Here is a 6,030-nt window from a genome sequence, read left to right as displayed (position 1 = left end):
TCATGCATAAGAAAATGGGCCAATGAAATTCCTTATGCACATGCTTTATGCGTTATGCAAAAGTGTGTGTTTACACACATTTATATACATAAACGTATAATACAAACACAACAATACATATCATACACGTATTTATATTTTTTAAAAGTACATGATTCATATATGCATATTATGTGATAAGTACGCACAGATATAAGAATTAATTGTTCTGTGTTGCAGATGATACTGTATCCAGCGGATTTAGAAACTGAGACAGAGGATGCGTTTTGATCAAGATGTTCCGTCAACATTATCACCAAACATGTATCACCCTCGACATGCTTTGAAAAATGCAGTAAGTAAATGTTTATTAGAGTTTAACAAGAAGAAAGCAGTTGGGGAGTAATAGCCAAACCGCAATCATGTGTTGCGCCTACGATACCTATTCTAATTATTCCCTCCGTGAACACGTGTATGAGTCTTACACATAAACGATCCTCTAACCACAGTTTTTGCCACGCCTAGGGCGAATTTCAATCATCTTCAAGCCAATGTTTGCTCAAGCGTGACAGGCAGCGATAGCACAACCTCCATCTGGACCTATAATATAAATGTAATCAGCGAGCCTGTTCTGACTACATCAAATACTTATTTGAATTACCTACAAATGCAACTGATGTGGATGTTTGTGATTATATCATTAGGTGAGTTTAAATCTCATTAATTTTCTTAATTTATGTTATATGTATAATTCTTTATATTATTATTATATTTTATCATATAGATATTGTATCGCTATTCATCTTGATGAACATATTGATAAATTCCATTTACTTGTATTTATGACTAAGAAACTGACATAACATAATAAACATACACATAAACATATACATACACAAACACAACAACAATATATACATAAAATTAAGAAGAAAAAGGACTTTTTTTATACAAAAAATAATAAACATTGAAATGGCATTGTAAGAGTCAATAAATAAATTATTATAGGTAACAATATTAAACAATATTTAATTTTATAACTATTATAACATAAAACTTAAAACTACTTGAAATCTAACATTAAACGATAAAAATATATATAAATACGTAATTAAAAGTTTCGACTACATTATTGAATCATCTTCAGATTTGGCTTTTACGTTGATGTTGAAATATACAGATAACCGCATTTTTTTAAGAATAGTAGAAAAGTTATACAGTTTCTATAAATCTGTAAAAAAGTTATTCGAAATTTAAAAAATTTAAATTACAAAGACAAATATAAATATACAAACATACCGAAAGATTTATATCACATTTGGAAATATTAGTCAATCTGCTTAACAATAGATGTACAATAAAAAACCAAACTACCAAGAGATGTCATAAATCAAATAGTAAACAATAAAAAATAAATTATAGTTAATATGTTAAAAATGTAAAAAATTATGTCACAATGCATCTTGCAATCAATTATATAATAATATGTCAAACCTATGCGACAGATCAACACAGACTAAAAAAAAGAACTGATATTGAAAGATCAAATTCTATTTATAGGTATATACTCTTTATGAAGACCTTCTGTATCAGTTTGTAAATTTATACACTTTCTGTTTTTTAATATTTAACATTTTTGAAATCAAACGTTTTCTATAACAAGGTTCTTCATCAAGAATTTTTACACTATCCCATTGAAAATCATGATCATGGTTTAATCTACGTTCAGTTATTACCGATCTCACAGATGTATTATGTCTGATATGACTACGATGTTCATTTATTCTCGTCTTTAGTTGTCTATTCGTCTGTCCTACATAAGAAGCTTCCACGGAGATAAGAAATAACAGGAGGGAGTGTATGGCCTTCCAGGTGGTGGGGAAAACTGCGTTATATGTGATTGGTTGGCCACAGTAAGGCCGATATTTCATGTGTCGCACGACAAGGCTTTTCAAGCCTGTTTATTGGCTGTACAACAGAGAGATTCTCGGATCTCTCTGTCCTATAGCCATTCAACGTGCTTGAAAAGTTTGTCGACCGACACATGAAATATCGGGCTAGTAAGGCGTTTTGTACACTTTATTGAGATACTCCTTGCACTATTCTGCACTAGGCGCATGATCTCTGACCTATCTGAACCTATTATGTATGTACTTATAGTATTGTTCGTTTTGTCTCTCGGGAGTAGCTCGGAATTGTTCTGAATAAACCCAGCGTACTTGAATGTGATCCATTTAATGCTGCAAATGCTTCGTTGATCAATCAGAAAAAAAATTTTACGAATTGATCAATCAAAGAACTAGGTTCGTTCGGAGCGATTCTGAGCAGCTCCCGAGAGACAAAACGATCAACAATACTTATCTTTGGTGAATGTAATAATCTATAATTGGCGTCATATTTTTCCACAATACATAACAATATTAAACAAAATGCCCATGCGATATAGTGCAATAGGTAGCAAAAGCAATACAAATATTAATAAAGAAGAAATAGACATGTCATTAAAAAAAATTTCATGGGTAAGTATAAATAACTATATATGTACACACACACACACACACATATATATATGCACACTCACGCACGCACGCACAAATACACACACACAGACACATATATATACGTATGTATATATCATACTTATAAATATTATTTATGAATTTTCCATTCTTCGTTTCAAATGACGCGCTTTGGCAAGCCACACCAATATGGCGCTCATTGTTCCTCCCTTACGTCTGCTTATAGGGGGTGTATGGGGTATATCCTCCCTCCTATTATTTCTTACCTCCATGGAAGCTTCACAATCATTACACTAAATTTTACCCAGTGAGAAATAGAGTTCCGACGAACCATCCGACCGTTACGGACGCGTTTCGGTTCGGATGCTCTTCATTGTATATTTTTGAAAGTGTTGCCAACTTTGACTGTGCATTGTATCATATAGATGCGTGTCCGTGGTTGAGCTCGTCTCGATTGTTCGTCATTTAGCACCCTTTGACGACCTGGGCTCCTATGACGCGCGTTATTGTGGCGTGACGACGCCATAGACGCAGGCGCCCGGAAACCGGTCGAGCAACGCCATTCTCGCGGGCATTGCATCACCAGTTTTTGAAGAAATCTATTGACGTGATCTGGCCGTATTGTCTCCGCTCACTTTACGTTGGGAGACATGAGCCATTAATAATTAAGAAGAAGAAAGATCATAGACAACATTATTTTTGGATGTGTGGAGACGTGAGTCTTTTTGTACCTTAATATATTTATTCATTTTATTTGGACTACGAAAAGATACTCTAATATCGTTCTTGTTTAAAATTAAAATCTTTTGATTTTTTCTGCGTGGACTGGAATGAATGGTAGTGGTACCGTAAGCCAACATAAACTTTCATTATCTTTGTTATCTCTTTGTGTTAAAAGTTAATTTTTATAGTTTTTTAATAATGCATTCTGTGCGCCGCGAAGGTTTAAGATTTCAAATGGATATCATAAAATTAAGAGATAAAAGAATAAATTAGTATATCATAATAATAAGAATATCTTAGATGATGCATTTCATACTTATTAATCATTCTGAAGAGGACCTAAATACGTGGTCAAAACTAGTAAATTTATGTAATATAATGTCATACATCTTTGTTCTATGTTGTATTATAAATTAGTTTTAAGTGTTGTCGGAATAGATTATGTTAAAATATATTATTTAAATTTGCTGTTCAAATTATTATTTTTATTTATATGACTCTTACAATGCCATTTTTATGTTTATTATTTTGTGATATATTTGTACTCTAAAAAGTAAATGATATCCGACAAAAATCGTATCATAGAAATGAAAAGTTCAAGCCATGTTCAAAAAAGGATACTCAAAAATTTAAACCTTTTTATCTAATAATAATATATTACCATGAAAAGTAACTGATATATTATTAATTAAAGGTGCCTGTACAAAGTAAACATACACTTTATGTATTTCTTGAACATGGCTTGAACTTTTCATTTTTATGATTAAATTTTTTTCCCCTCTTTTTAGTTTGGCTGTGTGAATGAATTACGGATACAAATGGCACAAAAACAGCAAAAATATGGATTGAGCATTCAGTTTGCCTCTCAACTAAAAAAAAGTTGTAAAGTAAGTAAATTATCCATATAACCTTACAGACTATTAATTATTCAAGAGAATACTTACAAAACACATATTTATATGCTTTGCAGAAACATATCGAAAGAATGAAACATGCACGGAATGATAAAAAGTCTGGTAACGACACCAGATTGCTCTCGAGAGGCGAACGATCCTACTAATACAGACGAATACAGACGGTATTTACTTACTTTCTCTCTTCTTTTACTGTTTTCTTCAAATTTTATGTAAGAATGATTTATGCGTTTGCGTTTTTTACGTTTAAAATAATCTCTTATTTTCTTTATAGAGGAATCTTCGAAGAAACATCCATTCTCTTGTCCTTGGAGTTACTGGACTGCTTTAACCACACATTACTTAGACATTACAAGTAATTCGCGCACGCACGTCCTTAAGGAGTTAGCAGAGTACACGACCGATCCCGTAGATAAGGGGAAGCTGAAATTGATGGCATCGACCAGCGCAGAGAACAAGTCTGTTTATCAGCAATGGATAATTCAAGAGAATCGCAATATTATGCATATTTTAGAGGATATTCCCAATTCGAAGCCATCACTAGATCTCTGTGCGAGATTTTGGCACGATTACAATGTCGGTACTATTCAATTCATCTCCGAAGGTATTTCTTTTAATTTAAAAAATGATTTAAGAAGAGGTTTCTCTTAAAAAATAATTTGTATAAAAATCATTCTTTCTGTTTTAGCTTCATCCAACTTCGATCCACATTATGGCAGTAGTGATGAAGTACAAAACTCCGACTGGTATAGAATAAACAAGAGCGTAACGACCAATTGGTTGAAGGAAAAACATCCTTCCAATCTACCTTGTCTTGTTCTGATTTTCGTAAGAAAATCTCAGTTCCCCCCGCTTGCCAACGCGCCCGAGTACCCCCATCATTATGGTTGGTCCAGCAACTGGTTTAGCGGCATTCAGAGACTTCATACAAGAGCGAGACTTTGCTAGAAAAGCAGGTAAACATGTATTCGCTTTCGATATCTCCTAACATATTTTCTCCGCCAGAAGAGTGTATCAATATTTAAATTCCAGGTAAAGAAACAGGCGACACGATACTGTACTTTGGATGCAGGAAAAGCCAAGAGGACTATCTCTATCGTCAAGAATTAGAGCAATATGTGAAGAACGGCATTTTAACATTGCACACCGCGTTCAGCCGGGAGCAATCGCACAAAATATACGTCGCGCATTTACTTGAGAAGAATAAGGAGGAAATATGGTGTGCCAATGGCGAACAAAACAAACGTATTTATATTTGCGGGTTAGTTTAAAGCATTTACTATTATAAAAAAAATATATTCAAATTATAAATTATGTATGTTCTTTTTTAGGGGTGCAAAAAACATGGCTTGCAACGTGCACAACATTTTGCTCAAACTGGTGATGGAACACGGTAATATGTCAGAACTTAACGTTGCAAATTATTAAATTAAATTGATATCCGCTCAAATAAATTTCAAATTAAACTTGATATACCTCCCAGGTCAAAAACTAATTGAACTATACTAGTTGTTAGAAATATATATAAATTTATTATTAATAATTACATCGGTATATACGGAAAAGTTTCGACTTCACAGAGTCCTCAACAATCGCAACCGAATTCTTAAAAATTAATTAATTTTTTTTCTCTTTTTATATTATTTTTTTAATTTTTTTGGTATATTGCGAAGAATATCACAAGTCGGCGTTTCGTCCCAGCCTCCACTACTAGATTCATCAGTAAGATAACGTAGTGGAAGCTTACCTTAGACGCCGGTGTAAATTATTAAATCAAGACTCTACATAAAGCAATATATGTATATTTCAACAATTTCGAGAATTTCGCGAATATCAATAAACATCTGATAGCGAGTCGACGTAGTAATACTCTTCGCAATATTTATGTAATATAT

General features: G+C 32.9%; 1 long non-coding RNA gene and 1 pseudogene across 1 annotated transcript; one reads left to right on the top strand and one right to left on the bottom strand.

Moving 5' to 3' along the window:
* Positions 1–258: 258 nt before the first annotated feature.
* On the bottom strand, positions 259–1,800 carry LOC108781892 (uncharacterized). The gene is made up of 3 exons (XR_001940971.1): positions 1,716–1,800; positions 422–579; positions 259–320 (listed from the first exon to the last, which is right to left on the bottom strand). It is a non-coding gene; the product is annotated as an uncharacterized LOC108781892 (long non-coding RNA).
* A 2,239-nt stretch (positions 1,801–4,039) lies between these two features.
* Positions 4,040–5,576, top strand: LOC108781878 (NADPH--cytochrome P450 reductase-like; annotated as a pseudogene).
* The last annotated feature ends 454 nt before the right edge of the window (positions 5,577–6,030 follow it).

The sequence above is a fragment of the Cyphomyrmex costatus genome, unplaced genomic scaffold (genome assembly GCF_001594065.2).
Source record: "Cyphomyrmex costatus isolate MS0001 unplaced genomic scaffold, Ccosl1.0 scaffold92, whole genome shotgun sequence".
In the NCBI taxonomy this organism is placed as follows: Eukaryota; Metazoa; Arthropoda; class Insecta; order Hymenoptera; family Formicidae; genus Cyphomyrmex; species Cyphomyrmex costatus.
This window is presented reverse-complemented; position numbering and strand designations above follow the sequence as displayed.